The sequence below is a fragment of the Ambystoma mexicanum genome, chromosome 8 (genome assembly GCF_040938575.1).
Source record: "Ambystoma mexicanum isolate Mex_15411 chromosome 8, UKY_AmexF1_1, whole genome shotgun sequence".
Classification (NCBI taxonomy): Eukaryota; Metazoa; Chordata; class Amphibia; order Caudata; family Ambystomatidae; genus Ambystoma; species Ambystoma mexicanum.
Window position 1 is genome coordinate 1,003,007,589 of NC_090929.1, and position 18,467 is coordinate 1,003,026,055.

The 18,467-nt window shown below is 49.7% G+C and overlaps 1 long non-coding RNA gene across 2 annotated transcripts in view; it reads left to right on the top strand.

Annotated features, from left to right (window-relative positions):
* The window catches only part of LOC138473709 (uncharacterized), a 234,230-nt gene that overhangs the window by 142,758 nt on the left and 73,005 nt on the right, over positions 1-18,467 (top strand). The window contains exon 3 of one of the 2 annotated variants that reach the window (XR_011268872.1): positions 9,440-9,654. This is a non-coding gene — a long non-coding RNA (uncharacterized lncRNA). Of the gene's footprint in view, positions 1-9,439; positions 9,764-18,467 lie in introns of those variants that run through there. The other variant, XR_011268871.1, reaches the window with a different exon arrangement.

Below are 18,467 nucleotides of genomic sequence, written 5' to 3' on the forward strand. Positions count from 1 at the left end.
AGCACCCCCACCCCCCCAGCATTGACAGGCACCTGCCAGCAGGCCCCAACACATGTCCCCCAGCACCCCCATCCCCCAGCAGTGAGGGGCACCTGCCAGCAGGCCCCGACACATGCCCCCAGCACCCCCACCCCCCAGCAGTGCAGGGCACCTGCCAGCAGGCCCCCACTCATGTCGCACACATGTCCCCTTGCACCCCCACCCCCAGCAGTGCAGGGCACCTACCAGCAGGCCCCGACACATGTCCCCCTGCACCCCCACCCCCCAGCAGTGCAGGGCACCTGCCAGTAGGCCCCCACTCATGTCCCCCAGCACCCCCACCCCCCAGCATTGACAAGCACCTGCCAGCAGGCCCCGACACATGTCCCCCAACACCCCCACCCCCAGCAGTGAGGGGCACCTGCCAGCTGGCCCCCACTCATGTCCCCCAGCACCCCCACCCCCCAGCCATGAGGGGCACCTGCCAGCAGGCCCCCACTCATGTCCCCCAGCACCCCCACACCCCCAGAATTGACAGGCACCTGCCAGCAGGTCCCGACACATGTCCCCAGCACCCCCACCCCCCAGCAGTGAGGGGCACCTGCCAGAAGGCCCCGACACATGTCCCCCAGCACCCCCCACACCCTAGCATTGAGGGGCACCTGCCAGCAGGCCCCGACACATGTCCCCCAGCCAACACGTCATCACAATCCAGATCCCTGGCTCTTATGGCCACCCAAATCCCACCCCACGCCACCCCAGTCCAAACACCCAACCAAGCTTTACATCCACTCCAAATTGAACTCCCCATTACATGATAGATCACAAATAAGCAGTATGCGCATGAGTACAAATCTGTCAGACCCACACAATGGCAACACATGACTGAGAAAACCCACATTGTGACATGCATGAAACCAATGAGAGAAGACCACACATTGAAGTAAGAAACAAAAATGTATTCAAGTCAAAATGAAGGGAATGAAATCAAAACACACAATAATGCCAATAATAATCAAAATGCAGCATGTCCCAAAAAATGATGAATAAATAAAATGAGAATCCAAATTAATCCAAATGAGAATGTGTCCAAATTCACCGTCCAACAAAGCAAATCCAAAGGGAAAGAAAAGCGTAATATCCATTGCTCCATGGTGAAAAAAAAAGATGAAGGAGAAAAATCCACTGTAAAACTATGTACAAATAGCAAATCCAGGGTCCATGAGCCCAACGACATAAATGAAACCTACAATGAAACCTACCTAATTACTAACTATATACAAAAATGTGGGGCATAGTCCATGCGCCCCAAATGAAAGAAAAAAGAAATGAAACTTAACACTAATGAATTATATACAATGGTGGCGGGCAAGTCCAACGGCTCACTTGTTGATGTCATGGGCCAGGGCATAATCGAACTCCTGTTCAATGTCTTGGAGGCGGGCCTGTTCTCTGGCCCCGAGGTCTCTCAGGGATAACGCCATGTCCACCTCCAACTCCCTGCAAATTCCCTCGAGGCACTCAGCCCGCCTCAGCGCCCTGCGCATGGAGTTCTCCACCCTGACCATTGTGAGCCGTGCCTCCACTGCCTGCCGCCGCTCCGCACCTATCATCTGGCCACACGCTGCCACATGGAAGACACTCCCATTCCAGGGTCCTCCTGCCCTCCAGCCGATGCCTGCCCCTCTGATGTAGATGGCCCAGAGCCATGATGCCTCCCACCTTGAGCCTGCCGCTGCCTCCGATGCAACTGCCTCTGCCAGCACAACAGCATCCAGGCTGATGGAATCCACAGACGCCATTGTGCAAGTGCCCTGCCCGATGATGCCGGCACATCCTCCATCTGCCGGGGTCCAGTTGCTGGGGTGTCCACCCCTGCTGGACCTCCGACTCCCGACTGTGGCAGGGATGGGATCCCCACCGAGCTGGCTACGTTGGTCAGGGCAGGTCCACAGGGGGCCCTGGTGGCATCTGGGCCGGAAGACGGCATGGAGAACGAATGGCGCATAGTCTCCACAGAGGAGGAGGGGGGCGCCAGAGTGGCCGACACATGTAGAAAACCTCCGACCATGGACACTCCCAACTGGGCCACGTTGGCATGCTGCTCTTCTTGATGACGTGCGTGCTCCCCCCGGGAAGCACGCACGTCATCACGAATGTCACGCGTGCGCAACGCGACACCAATCAGGACCTTCTCCATACGGCCAGGGGTCCCCTCGTCCGCAGGTAGAGGAGTGTCAGATGACATGGACATCCCCCCTACCTGCGGACGGGCCTGGGATGGGGCATCCCTGCTGGTGCATGGTGGTGCAGTCACAGTGTCAGGGACAGTGACATGCACAGGCCCCTCCACGGCGACCTGTGCTGCCTCCTGCCCGTACCCCTGGACTGCACCACTTGCACCAGTGGTAGCACCCGCACCAGGCCCCATGTGTGGCTCAGTAGCGGCCTCCTCCTCTTCTGTGGAAACCACCAACCTGGATGGCTCCACACCGTCTTCCACCGTTGCAAGCCCCTGTGGGGGCTCACCCACCCCTTCTGCTGCTGCCGTAGTGGCATACGCAGCACCAGTCCCCTCACACCGGGATGATGGTAATTTCTGGGAGGGTGGCTGGGCCTTGCGTCGCCGGCCGGTGGGGGCATCCCCACCGCTTTGCTCCACAGCGCCGTCTCCGCCCTCTTCATCACTTGCCACTGTGTAGAGGGAGACATAGAACACAAGCATCAGGGTACTGTACAATGGTCCCCTAGACAGGAAGCAATTGCAGATGAGTGGCACTGTCAAACATCACTTCCATCATGTCCCTCCACAACACATGGGTCAGTGCAGGCAAAACACATGCAGTAACAGGCATGGCGCATGCTATGAACATTAGCATACATGTCCAAGGGACTCTTGAAACATACAATGCTGGTTTGAAACTCACATGCATCATGGGTCATGCCTATCAAATGCACACACTTCACCGTAGTTTCATCCATCTGGCCTCGTACATCCCAGACACAGTGGATACAAGGATGAGTAGGCTGCATCATTGAATCTGTACATTGTCACAGACATGTGTCATGCATCCATGGCATTTACAAGTCACAGACACGCAAGTCAGACACACAGACATGGACAACATACATGTCCATGACAGCAGCACCCCTCTCTCACACCCTATCCATGTCCAATAACAGAGACAGGCATGCATTAATGTGTGCATTCCGCATCCTTCTCCGCATGTTGCATTGTAACACATGCACCTACCATGTGGTTCACACATTACTGGTCTCACATGCATGACCATGATGTCCCTGCACACACACATACGTACATGGCCTATGTCACACATGCAGGCAAGTATCAGATAACCAGCACCCTGCAACATGCCCTGTCTCACACAGCAATGCTTGGCCACTTACCGCTCAACTCCAGACGGGTCTGCCTCTGAAGTATCTGGGCGTGGAGCGCTGGGCCTACGCGTTCCAGGACCCTCATCTGGATGGTACTCATGCTGCCCCGGCCCCCCTCCACGAGACGGCGGGCCTTTATGAGGGTCCTGGACCTCAAGTCCTCTCAGCGCTTCTTGACTTGCTTGATGTTGCGGGTTGCCACCTCCTCCGCGTTGATGGCAACCACAGAGTCGTCCCAGATCCTATCCCGTCCTTCCTTGTTGGCATGTGATGTTCCGAAGAGGGCATCATAATGCCCCAGGACATGCTCCACCAGGACACCAACTTCCTTCTAACTGAAGCTGGTGGCCCTCTGCCCCTCTGGCTGGGGATCGCCAGTGGTCTCAGATGGTGTTTGCCCCGACATGGCGACCCCCGAGGCAGGCGTGGATGGGCAACTGTGTCCTGGGGCTGGGCTGTGGAGCGATGGTATCCCAGTTGGGAGTCTTCTGTTCCAGCAGGGGTGGACACAGAAACTGGACCCCTGCAGATGGCTGATGTGCAGGCACCAAATAGCAGGGCACGTGGGCAGCAGGCAGTCAGGCAGTAGCAGATGGCAGGTGGGAGCGTGCTCGGGGCTCTGGGAGCAGGAAAATGGCCTTCAGGGCAGGAGCGTGGTCTTCCGTGTGTTTTCACGTGGCCAGCTTGATACGGAGTGATTTGGCACGTGAAAAAAGTGCACGTCAGCGTGTAATTCGAGGAAAGGCCCTTAGCGCGTAAGCGCGTCAGCACGCATATGCGATTTCATTGGATCAAGGGCCCTTAGCGCGTAAGCACGTCTGTGACGTATTGCGCACGGCCGTTCCCCTGGCAGGGCTTGAAGATTTCTTACTTCAATGTGTTTCTTACTTCAATGTGTGGTCTTCTCTCATTGGTTTCATGCATGTCACAATGTGGGTTTTCTCAGTCATATGTTGCCATTGTGTGGGTCTGACAGACTTGTACTCATGCGCATACTGCTTATTTGTGATCTATCATGTAATGGGGATTTCAATTTTGGAGTGGATGTAAAGTTTGGTTGGGTGTTTGGACTGGGGTGGCGTGGGGTGGGATTTGGGTGGCCATAAGAGCCAGAGATCTGGATTGTGATGACGTGTTGGCTGGGGGACATGTGTCAGGGCCTGCTGGCAGGTGCCCTGCACTGCTGGGGGGTGGGGGTTCAAGGGGACATGAGTGGGGGCCTGCTGGCAGGTGCCCCTCACTGCTGGGGGTGGGGGTGCTGGGGGACATGTGTCGGGGCCTGCTGGCAGGTGCCTGTCAATGATGCGGGGTGGGGGACTGGGGGACATGTGTCGGGGCCTGCTGGCAGGTACCCTGCACTAATGGGGGGTGGGGGTGCTGGGGGACATGAGTGGGGGCTTGCTGGCAGGTGCCCCTCACTGCTGGGGGGTGGGGGTGCTGGGGGGACATGTGTCGGGGCCTGCTGGCAGGTGCCTGTCAATGATGGGGGGTGGGGGGCTGGGGGACATGTGTCGGGGCCTGCTGGCAGGTGCCCTGCACTGATGGGCGTGGGGGTGCTGGGGGACATGAGTGGGGGCCTGCTGGCAGGTGCCCCTCACTGCTGGGGGGTCGGGGGCTGGGGGACATGTGTCGGGGCCTGCTGGCAGGTGCCCTGCGCTGCTGGGGGGTGGGGGTGCTGGGGGACATGTGTCGGGGCCTGCTGGCAGGTGCCCCTCACTGCTGGGGGGTGGGGGTGCTGGGGGACATGTGTGGGACATGAGTGGGGGCCTGCTGGCAGGTGCCCCTCACTGCTAGGGGGTGGGGGTGCTGGGGGACATTTGTCGGGGCCTGCTGGCAGGTGCCCTGCACTGCTGGGGGGTGGGGGTGCTGGGGGACATGTGTCGGGGCCTGCTGGCAGGTGCCCTGCACTGCTGGGGGGTGGGGGTGCAAGGGGACATGTGTGGGACATGAGTGGGGCCTGCTGGCAGGTGCCCTGCACTGCTGAGGGGTGGGGGTGCTGGGGGACATGTGTCGGGGCCTGCTGGCAGGTGCCCTGCACTGCTGGGGGGTGGGGGTGCTGGGGGACATGTGTCGGGGCCTGCTGCAGGTGCCCTGCACTGCTGGGGGGTGAGGGTGCAAGGGGACATGTGTGGGACATGAGTGGGGGCCTGCTGGCAGGTGCCCTGCACTGCTGGGGGGTGGGGGTGCTGGGGGACATGTGTCGGGGCCTGCTGGCAGGTGCCCTGCACTGCTGGGGGGTGAGGGTGCAAGGGGACATGTGTGGGACATGAGTGGGGGCCTGCTGGCAGGTGCCCTGCACTGCTGGGGGGTGGGGGTGCTGGGGACATGTGTCGGGACCTGCTGGTAGTTGCCCCTCACTGCTGGTGGGGTGGAGGTGCTGGGGGACATGTGTCGGGGCCTGCTGGCAGGTGCCCTGCACTGCTGGAGGGTGGCGGTGCAAGGGGACATGTGTGGGACATAGGTGGGGGCCTGCTGGCAGGTGCCCCTCACTGCTGGGGGTGGGGGTGCTGGGGGACATGTGTCGGGGCCTGCTGGCAGGTGCCTGTCAATGATGGGGGTGTGGTGGGGCTGGGGGACATGTGTCGGGGCCTGCTGGCAGTGCCCCTGACTGCTGGGGGGTGGGGGTGCTGGGGGACATGTGTCGGGGCCTGCTGGTAGGTGCCCCTCACTGCTGGGGGGTGTGGGTGCTGGGGGACATGTGTCGGGGCCTGCTGGCAGGTGCCTGTCAATGATGGGGGGGTGGGGGTGCTGGGGGACATGTGTCGGGGCCTGCTGGCAGGTGCCCCTCACTGCTGGAGGGTGGGGGGGCTGGGAGACATGAGTTGGTGATCATATTGCAACGTGACATGTGGCTTGGCTGGGGGGCATGCCCATGGTGGATGTGCTGCCTGTGAGACATGACCAGGGGTGCAGGGTAGTCCCCTGTGGTGTGGCCTGCCTGCAGGGGCCGTGGAGGGGGTAGAGGGGACACCTGGTAGGACCCACACTGCCAATTCACGTGTAGGACTCCCCGCGCACCCCCGAAATATGAGTTCCCCGCTCTGACAGCAAAATCGCGTGTGAAACCTCATGCGCAGCCCAGTAATACACGTACCCTGCTCCAATTCCGTGTGAAACTTCCTGCGCACCCCCGAAATACACGTACCCAGGCCAATCGCGTGTAAAACTTCCCATGCACCCCTGAAATACACGTACACAGGCCAATCGCGTGTGAAACTTCCCGCGCACACCTGAAATACACGTACCCAGCCCAATCGTGTGTGAAACTTCCCAGGCACCCCTGAAATACACGTACCCAGGCCAATCGCGTGTGAAACTTCCTGTGCTCCCTTGAAATACACGTATCCAGCCCAATCGCGTGTGAAACTTCCCGCGCACCCTTGAAATACACGTACCCAGGCCAATCGCGTGTGAAACTTCCCGCGCACCCCTGAAATACACGTACCCAGCCCAATCACGTGTGAAACTTCCCACGCAGCCCAGTAATACACGTACCCTGCTCCAATCGCTTGTGAAACTTCCCGCGCACCCCCGAAATACACGTACCCAGCCCAATCACGTGTAAAACTTCCCGCACACCCCTGAAATACACATACCCAAGCCAATCGCGTGTGAAACTTCCCGCGCACCCCTGAAATACACTTACCCAGCCCAATCGCGTGTGAAACTTCCCGCGCACCCCTGAAATACACGTACCCAGGCCAATCTCGTGTGAAACCCACCGCGCACCCCTGAAATACACGTACCCAGGCCAATCGCGTGTGAAACTTCCCACGCACCCCTGAAATACACGTACCCAGCCCAATCACGTGTGAAACTTCCCACGCAGCCCAGTAATACACGTACCCTGCTCCAATCGCGTGTGAAACTTCCCACGCACCCCTGTAATACACGTACCCAGGCCAATCGCGTGTGAAACTTCCCGCGCACCCCTGAAATACACGTACCCAGGCCGATCGCGTGTGAAACATCCCGCGCACCCCTGAAATACATGTACCCAGGCCAATCGCGTGTGAAACTTCCTGCGCACCCCCATAATACACGTACCCCACTCGCACAGGCCCTTTCGCGTGTGAAAGTTCCCGCGAACCCCGTAATACAGGTACTCTGCTGAAATTGCGTGTGAAACTTCCTGCGAAACCCAGTAATACACGTACCCCATTCGCAAAGGCCATTTCGCGTGTGAAACTTCATGCGCACCCCAGTAATACACGTTCCCCGCTTGGCGTTTGCTGTTTGACAGCCCTGTAAACTGGTCCAGGGTTAGCGCAGCCCTTTGCGCTGAATTGGGAATTTTGATGGCTTTTCCTTGCGCGAGGGCGTTCTTGGGGGCGTAACTGGCGCTGCTGCAGGGTCGCTGCACAACTCTGCACCACGACTGGTTTTGGAGGCTAAAATCCATGAATACGCTGTGCGCGGAAATCGATTTTAGCGCACGCGTGTGCCACTTTTCTGCGAAATTCTATGAATTACCCTGTAAATGTTGTGCCTTGTCAGATGGATTATAGCCGTTGGTACCACTAAGCCAATGGGATGTTGTTAATTTTTGGTGGGTGTAGCCGCGTCTATGAATATCGTCTTAGCCACCGGTATGGTGATTCCAATTTCTGTGCATTGATCATGTTGTTTCATTGATTCTACACTAAACAATTTTAAATATGTTCCTGATTCTATGCCGTCATGTGTAAGGTGGAAAGTTTTCAAAGGCAATCATGTGGAAAGTACTGTCAGAGAAAATACAAAAGTAAAGACAATTACTACACTCAGTGCATATTTGGCTGTCCAAGGCCTGTGACACCAGTTGGTTGAATGAATAGTTTGATGTCATCTGTTCAACGCCATGTTACGGGTAAGTCACCAAGAAATACATATCATTTAAAAAAAAAAATAGGAATGCCAATTCATTAATGATTACAATCCTGACATTGCTCAGCTTTGCAATACAAATACTGATGTACAGTATATTGCTGATGATACAATAGCTGTTGCTCATTATGTTACAGCATACATGACAAAAGTTGAAAAGAGAAAAGCAGCAGAGGTAGGGGCAGTTTTATTTATTTATTTATTTATTTATTTCATTTGTATAGCGTGCAAAGCAGCCCTGAAGCATTGTGGTGCTGTTACATTGCATTTCATTACATGTACATGTCATTTACTGTCCATACAAGCACATTGGTGTCAATAGGTAACTGGTACATTCTATGGTGGTGCACAGCATGGGTCCTTCTGGGTGTAGGCGGTGGATTGTGATTAGGACAACAGATGTGTTTTGAGTGCTTTTCTGAAAACCCAGTAAGATCTTTCTGCTCGGATTGCGGAGGGAAGTGAGTTCCATTGTTTGGCTGTTAGGTAGGGGAAGCTAGTTCCGCCTGCTTTGGTGCATTTAATCTTGGGTATGACTAGGCGGTTAGTGGATGGTGTTCTAGTAGGTCTTGTTGAGTGTGCTTTGACTAATTTCTCTGAGAGATACAGGGGGCTGTGACGGAAAGGCATTTGTGGGTGATTGAGACGGTTTTGAAGGTGATACGTGGATGGATGGGAGCCAGTGGGCCTCCGTTCTGTCTTTAGAGATGTGTTTTCTTCTGGGGATTCTTTGGTCTGAAGATGCTCTCATATAGAGAGTGTGGTAGCTGCAAAGCTGGAGATCGGCTAAGTAGTTTGTCTCTGTATGGACGTAGCATCAATGTACTTTGGTTAAGTATTGGCCCCGGTAGTACTAGAAATTGGGTACTGAAGCCTTTAAGTGAAATTCAGCAGTTAGCTGAAGCAGTAGCCGACAGTACAGAGATTCAGAAAACCAACTTGATTGATCTGAAAACCAACTTGATTGATACATATTATCCAAATCGATCTGTAGCGTTGGAGGATCTTTGTTTATATGAAGTAGCAGAACGCTACTCATATGGAAATATTGAAGCAAACAGTGACAGGACCGTTTAAAGTACATGGATGAACTGGTTGTCTAGTGAGACATAAGAAGGCAAGTCTCATCAACCACATGAAACTGTCTTGCCAAACTACAGAGAATAAGGAATGATTTTAATTTTGTCTTTTGCAGTTGTTCTTCTCATGGCGTGCAAAGAGTGATTTGCTTGGAAGTTTTGAACATTTGGAGGAATCATTTTTGCTAAAAAAGCTTAATTACATATCGCAAATGTGAACAGTACTTGAAGTTACTGGAGAATTAACAAGAAGAACTTTTGGCAGCTGAATTGACAAAAGAGTCTCCTGAGGGAAGTGAAGATCCAGCAGGAGGAAGTCAAAATGTGCTTGGTGAGCCAATTATTCAAACTGATGTTGAGCATGCATTGGAAGAAGTAGAAAGTGTAATGCAACAAAGTAAAGATGCAGATGTGAATTGTGATGAAATAGTAAGCTTAATGTAGAGCAAAATAAGTTTATTATAAAATTAAAGATATGTTAATAAATGGTTTACAGCATCACAAGAATGAATGTTCTTGTGTGGAATACAAATTTGTATTGTTGTAAGTTAGTGGACAAGCAGGAACAGGTAAATCTTGTTTAATTCATGCAATAAGAGCTATGATTCAAAATGTAACAGATTGCTCTTTGTCTTGTATTGTCACTGCTCCAACAGGTTTCGCAGCATTTAATGTTATGAACGTTAGTGAATCATGACTGCATCAACGCTATCCTGCATTCAAGTTTGAACATGGCCAACGATTTTAATAACTTCTTTTTTGAGGAGGTGGAACAGATCAGAGTAAATATTGATAGTCAATCCACTGACGAATCTGACCCATCATGCCAATCCACAAGGAGGAGGGAACATCCCCAAATACAGAGTTTAATTTCACTCAAGTGGATAAAGAGACCATCAGAAACCTAATTGTGCACTTAAACCAACAAATCAAAGCTATGATCCTATCCTGGCATAACTAGCACAAAAACATGTAGAAGTCTTGAGCGGACCAATCCAAAGCTTTGTTGATGCATCGCTGGCTCAGGGAGGTGTGCCGCAGGATTAAAAGATATCATACTTTACACCGCTATTAAAAAAAACTAGTTTGGATCCCCATGTATTGGCTAATTACCGCCCTATTGCTGGGCTGGTGAGGCCTACTAAGATTCAAGAAAATGTTGTGAACATGCAACTTCAAAAACATCTGGAAGAGAACAATATTCTTGATACATTGTAGTCCGACTTTAGGCTGGGACGTGGAATGGAGATGGCACTGATCAAAGTATGGGATGACATACTTAAGAATGTAGATAGTGGCAATGTTAGCACGCTTATTATGTTAGACCTGTTGGCAGTGTTCAACAGGGTTGATCCGAAAATTCTGAATGCTAGATTGAGTGAAGTGGCACATGTCTCCAAAGAAGCACAGAGATTGTTTGACTCTTTTATGAGTGGCCATAAGCAGCAGGTTAAGATGGGCTCCTTCCTATCAGAAATGCTGACTATTCTTTGCAGAGTACCTCAGGGCTCCTCTCTTTAGCCAGTTCTCTTCAATCTTTATATTCGCCCTCTCCTATTAATTTTGGCACAGTTTAATCTACAGTTTCATTCCTATCCGGATGATACACAGATTTATATGAGCCTAAAACAAAATGTGGAGGCTGTAGAGAACATCCAAAATGTGCAGAGGCAGTTAGAGGGCGGTTGATAGATAATAAGCTTCAGTTTAACCCTAATAAGACTGAGATTATCATTTTCAGATCCAAGAAGAATCTAGAAACCACTATTCAGATGGTCCCAAGCCCTCCGATTTTCGGTAATATTGTTAAGTACCCAGACTCTGTTAAGAATCTGGGGTGTATTTGGCAGTCAGATATGGGGTACAAACGGCAAGTGAACCAAATGGTCAAATCAGTATATTTTTAACTGAAAATGCTGAATCCACTCCTCCCCCTTATTTCAAAAGGTGACCGAGCAATGATGGTGGGCTCACTTGTTAATGCCAGGCTGGAATATTGCAATGGTCTTTTGGTAGGATGTCCTAAATATCAGTTGCAATGCCTTGCAGTGGTACGAACGCAGCAGTATGCATAGTGTTCTCACTACCTTGGAAAAAATCATTTTCCGAATTTAAGCATGGAAAGAAAAATAAAAGACAGAGTTGACACATGGACCAATACAAAGACAATAATTGGCCTGGGAGGGGGCTGGTAACACAGTGGAAAGAACATACAGTATCAAAGAAGGGAAAGACCCACAAAGGAAAGTGCCAAAAAAGGTATCAAGCCCCTTCAACCAGAAGGACAACATTATAGAGCCTAAAAGACAAAGCACTAGGAGCAAAAGGCACACAAAGGTGACCAACATCAACCACGCTGCAAGGAGGATAGCAAGGTCACCCCTCGGAGGAAGTGACCAGCAAGGAAAGAACAAAGCACCCATTGGGAAAAGGTGAGAGGGTCAAGGAAAAGGAAGGAACAGCAAGCAAAAGAGACATTCACCAAGGGAATCAACAGGTGCCACCTCACGTGACAAGATGGTGCATAACCCTGAAGCAGATGCAGACCCTGTGTCGCAGGCAGGCACAGGGCACCAGCTAGCAACTTAGCAAACATGTCTTTGAGAGACACATTTTTAAGGAAGCCAAGCCCATTTTCACTACGACCCCAACACGACCAAGGCTAAAGATGGGAGGAATGGATGGAAAAATTCAACGACTTTATAAAGGCGGTGGGTGACCAAGGATCACCAAACATAGCAGATATATTTACTAACCTGACAGGGAAATAAATTAAAAGCATCATAAAAACAATCCCTCTGCAAGAGAGAACTACTTACACAATGCTGACCGCAGCGGTGAAGAGGAAACTGGTGGTGCTGATCAATAATACTATGAGAGGTACGCTTTCAATCAGTGTGTTCAGCTTCCCCATGAGACAATAGGGAAGTTCGTACTCCGTCTCCAAAAGAAAATTACGCACTATGACTTTGCGAACTTCTCAGAGGATGAGGCCACCCAGCTTAGAATAATAGAGGGGTGCACCTCATCAATATTTAGGAAACACCTGTTGAAAAAGCCATTGTCACTGCCAGAAATCATGGACCTGGCAAGGGTCTATGAGAGGGTAGATGTCCAAGCTGCCACCATGGAGAACCCCAATAATGCACACACGGTGGCCGCAGTACAAACTACGCTGACAGGGGGGTTCAGGAGCCAAGGACAGTAGGGCAGGATGAGGTTGTCCATATCCAAGATACAAAGGGGACAAGCAGTGTTACAGGTGTGAATTTGAATTTCCCCACCAAGGACAGTGGCCAGCATTAGGGCGAATGTGTATGAGGCGTGGCCGGCAAAACCATTTCCGGGCGATGTGCAAGGAAAATATACTGACTCTCCCAAACTACTGGAACCCCATGCTGGGGGGTCCAGTGATATGCAAGAACAGACCTGAGGATTCAGCAACAGGATGTATCTCAAAGAGAACATCCAGAGAACACTCCCAGGGAGGCCCATACCACCACTGCAAACCCTGTCTAAGTTTGTCAGAGCGATGGAGGACTTCACCCTGCAGATGCCACCAGAGTACCATATGGAGCAAGAGTAACCACACAACCCCATGGATCCATATACACGCCACAATGAAACATATGACCTGAGTTAATGAGAGACCCGTATGAGAATCCACCAGAGGCGCGAGAAGAAGGCACATATGCTGAGGAAGACTACGTCCATACTGATTGATACAGTAGGGCATATGCGATTAATCAGTGCAGAGGCTGATGATGGCGCTGCTCATAGAGTGACAATCCAGATAGGGGGAGGGGGAGCTGAACCATCAATTCATCGTAGGCACGGGGGCCAGTGTCAATGTGATGAATGAGAACCTCTATCAGATGATTTGTGGCTTCTACCCTCTGACTCCCTCTCAGGTGAGGATGTTCTAATGGGGTGCAGCACACCCGCTCCCGTTGACAGGACAATTCCATTATGATCTGCATCATAAAGGGCATATAGTATCCGCAAACATACTTGATACTTGTAATACAGAGTCCCACCACTGTCCGGTGCCTACTGAGTTATCGCACTGCGAGAGCCCTCGCCCTCATTGACATCCATTATGACCAGTCAGAGGTGGTGAAGGGGTTTCCATTGATAGAGAATGAGGTGAACCTGATAGCAAACCAAGAAATGATGATCCAGTAAATACAAACAACATTTCTGGCACTTTTTGAGCGCATGGGCATGTCCAAGGATTCAGTCATAACACTACACAAAGACCCGGCACTGAGTTGGTTTCCATCTGCAGGTGCAAGTATCCAGAGAGCACCAACTACTCCTCGACAACAATATCATTGAGAGAGTGAGTGGCCTGACCCCAGCATAAAGGCCGCCGTTCAGCTCACCAATGCAAACAAGTGGAGGAACCACAGATAAGAGCTGCAACAGTGAGAAAAGGTGGACATGAAAGAGATTGTGAGGATGTCCAAAATACAGGATTAGCTGGCCGTGACGGAGCAAGGGATTCTGCTGAGAGGAAATTGCCTGGTATTACCCAAAGCTCTATGGAAGACTGTGGCCCACCTGGCCCACGAGGGCCACAGGGGGCTGATAAACACAAAAAAGATATTATGAAATCAAGTATGGTTCCCCTACATGGATGCAGTAGTGGACGATATAATAACCCACTGCCAAGCATGTCAGAGGGATGCAGCAAATACAGCTCCGTCCCCCCTGAGGATTGTCCCATTTCAAAAAGGCTGATGGCAGCAGGTAGCGATAGACTTCTATGGACCTCTAGAAGAAGGGGGACACCTACTGGTAGCCATGGATGAATATTCACGGTTCCCAGTGGTGAATCTGGTCCAGTCCACAGCATTCCATAACGTGGTGGGAGTCCGAGACAAATTATTCAGTGAGTGGGGCGTACCGAACGTTGTGAAAACAGACAATGGGCCCCAATTCCAAGGTTATGACTACAAGAAGTTTGTAGCACATTTTGGATTCCAGTACCAGAAAATTACACCGCTCTGGAAACAAGAGAACAGGATGGTGGCGCGATTCATGTCTACCACCAGAAAGCACTAGTCGATCAAGTGCCATTCCGACAAGCCTTGTGGCACCTATTAAGAAGCTATCAGAGCACACCCCATCAGGCCGCAGGAAAGAGCTTGACACCGATAATGATCAGATACAAGCCCCAAATCGACTGCTGCAGTTTGAAGACTGCACGAGGGAACAGGATGCAGAAATCTGAGAGCGAGATGCAGAGGGGAAAAGGAACGCAAAGAGAAGGGCTTACCAATGAAGAGGAGCAAGAGAGTCACTGCTACCCATGGGAGAGCAAGCTCTGGTACGCCATAGACAACAGAGAAAGACATATACCAGGTATGATTCCCGAACCCTTTCAAGTAACTGAACTCAAGGGGTCTATGGTCACTGCAGCAAGGGAAGGACAGAACATAACCTGAAATGCCTCCTTCTTTCACAGACTGCGTGCATTGGACGCTGATGCCTGGTAACCACCAGGAGGAATTGAAGAGCGGACAAAGATAATGGAGGGAACACCAGAAGATAGAGTGGCAGAACCATCAGCGGAGGACCTGGCAGAGATTTATGAAGGGTGATCAGGAGAGACTCAGGACTCCCTCCGGCGGCCCTATTGGGTTATTCAAAAGACCTTGCGGCTCAATTAACAAATGTGAACCCAAGAGGTTCCATGATAAGTGGGGGGAAGATGTTGTGGACTAAAATGTGCAATGGCCCCTTTAAGAGAAGGGACACAAGGGAAGGGAGGGCACGTGGGAGTGGTGAAGAAGGGGAGGGCCTGGGGGAAAGGAAGTTCAGTTAGGATATGTGGATTAATAAAGAGAGTTGAGTTTATACACTGGTTCTGTTTAAGTCATTAAGACCCTGGGGCCAAGCCCCAACAACAGACTCTGGTGGATACTCCTTTGTATCTCATCAGGGGTCTCATCAAGGAGTGAGCAGCTACCCCAGACCACCAGAGTCTCTCATGTTTTTCACATGGGCTTCATCACACCCATTCATGATTTTCTAATTCATTCAAACAGTTCTTTGATTCACAGCAATCAACGGAAATGGGCTTCAGTCTTGCTGAAGGAAATGTATGCCTGACACCATTGTTTTGTGACAGAGCATTGTTTTTCATCAATTAATGATCACACCATTACTTCTTCCAGACGTGAAAAGAATATAACATGGCTGAGCTGCCAAATTCCATGAGATCACCTCAACCACAAAGTTTCAGTTGAAGTAAATGGATGGAGCCCTGCACTGCATTCCTGAGTGCAAGCTTGTAATGACAGGCACGTACACCTTTCACCAACTGGCAGCCCGCTCTACCTGGCACACACCACTCTGAAAACACAAACCGCAGAGGGACAACTCGTTCACATGTGCAGGCTATCTTTGCGGTCACTATCAACAGCCACAAAACATCAAAACTGTCTCATTTCCCTGAAATGGTCTTTTACTCGTGAGACATCTTCCTGACTCTGTCAAGGCACATTAAATATCACTTAACCCAATTCATGATGGCACTATCAGAAGAAACCATAAAGTCATCTTTTATGGACGTTTTGTCCCCTACATAGCAGTTAATGATAAACCACATGACATACATACGAAAGTAATCTAAAAATAACTTTAACCCCTTCGCCCCCAGCCCTAATCCACCCCCTGTCTTACTATTTAAGGTCTGCCAGTGTTCTTGTCATAACCTATCATTTCATATCATAGGTCACTCAGCATAGTCTCAGGAGGATAGCTCAGCTGCAACGTGCTTGCTTTGGAAACAAGACGACAAGGAGCAACACAGGTTCGAGCCCCAGGTCTGCCTTTAGAAACCTCCGGGTATTACGTGCGTTATAAATAACCTATCATATCTTGGAGCGCATGCAAATGGCAACGATGCATGATATACATATCAGTACCATGGAATACAAGCTAAGTAAAAGAAGACATTGCTTATCTTTACTGTAGCAGCAAGGAAAGAGAAATAGGGAGGAGGAATCCCAAAGATATATTGTACTCAAAATTCAATGAACATTCTTTCAAACAAACAGAAAGCAAAGACAGGTTATTCCTCAAGGTTTAGTTAACATTTCTGGGAAAACATGTTGTTTTATGTCCTCAGGAGATAGGATCCCTTCTGGTCGGATAGAAGTCAGGCTGGCCTCTTGACAGATGTCTTAATTAGTCAGGCTCTCTGTGTTTGTCTTTTCTGACAGCAGAGTATACCCAGGTCATTTTAAATGGGACTGGATGGTAAATCAGGGAATAAAAGAAAGTTGTAATGTGTTCACACCTTGAATGACCTCTATGTCCCGTTTCCCAGCACTGACAAGATGAAGTAGCGGTATGAAGCATAGATAGGATCTCCACCATGCTTCTAATATTGTAATTGGTTATTTATAACGAGCTTAATAGCCAGAGGTTTCAAAGCGTGGAACCAGGATCTAACCTGTGTTGCTCTGCAGAGTCTTGCTTCCAAGAGGAGCACGTTGCCACTGAGCAATCCTCCCGATGCTGACTGCATCCACCTTGTTATTGCATTTCTTTTTACACATGCCTTATATTTTCCTGTGGATCCACCTCAGTTTTGCACCTGCCCAAGACCAGCCAGCTTCCATGGGAATCCATCAATAAAAGCAGTAGGAGGTATTCATTTTTTCCCAAGATGGAGAGTAAAACGAAAGAGTACAACCAAGTTTGCCTTGCTTTACTCTCTGTTTCAACTCCATCAGGTGAATGTTTAAAATTGTATGCAGGGGACTTAACAGCAGTTACGAACAAACATTGCTCGTATATTTGCATATCATGCAAAATTACCTTGAGTGTAATCTGTGATCTACTAAAATGAGAGCACTTTTATGTATTTGCATTTCTTGATATTTGCCACCCAGATGGACTGAGTGTATGGCGCGTCAAGGGCAGTTTCATAAAATGTATGACTCTTATTTTCATTGGCACACCCACACGCAATACTAGCACTATTCCTACACCTTCTGATACTACTACTAATGAAAACTGTTGTTTGAAATTATGATTAATGTAATGTGTTGCACAATATCTGTTGTAAAATCTAATAGAACTTGACTATTATAAAAGATTGCTGCCCTTGCACTAGAGCACTGACATTTATTATAAATTGGAGACCCGAACATCTGGGTCATCAAAGCACACTTGCTAATTCATAAACACCTGATTGCCAACATGTACTCATGGACGTTTTTACATTTGATGATTGGTCTCACCCATCTAAAAAATTACAACTTGTTATTAATTCAGTGGCCCATTCATTTCCACACCCTAATCACTCAACAGCAGTCTAGACTAAATAGCTTAACAATCAAGAGAGCATGACATTCGAAAAATAAAGTTAGGTTGTCAAATCCTTAAGCTAGAATGAAGTGACACAAACTCCTGTGAAAACCAGTACAACACTGAAACACCTACAGCAAGATCAATGCACTAATCCAAAATAAAAGAAGATTGTGATTTATCAGCTAGAGGTGAATATGAAACATCAATTGATATAAGTGCTTATTAAAAATGTGCAAAAACGATATTCAAGCTATATGAATACTTGAGCTACAAACCACTCCAAAACATTATTGAGCTTTTGTTTAAAAAAGTGACAACCCCGTTTTTTTTACATTTTTTATTGGGCTGGATATATTCCCAAGAATTATACACTAAAATAGCACTATGATAGGATCTTATCTATCCACAATGTAATTACCAAAAGACTTGTCTCAGACCTCTGTACGTATCCCATCTAAGCGGCCAAGGCAAGGTTCGATGACCTCAAACTACTGAAGTTGTGCATTGTTTGTAGTTAGTAAATATGTGGAAATAGTCATGATCCAATCCTCACTAACGTCTATAAAAGCCTACTGCTTAGGTACAGGTAGAATCCGGTGTTTTATATTTTGAAGTATCCTCTATCTTTTTAGAGTTGCCCAATTGGCTTAGAAGGAACTGACTGGAGAAGCCAAATGTAGACACAACATACCCACGGCATCTTTTATCTATTTCCCAAATGGGAAAGAACAATGAAACATCATCTGCCAACTTCCTTTGAGGGTAGGGTTTTCCAGCTGCAGAAGGCTAGATGGCGATAGGGGCACAGCAACAGAC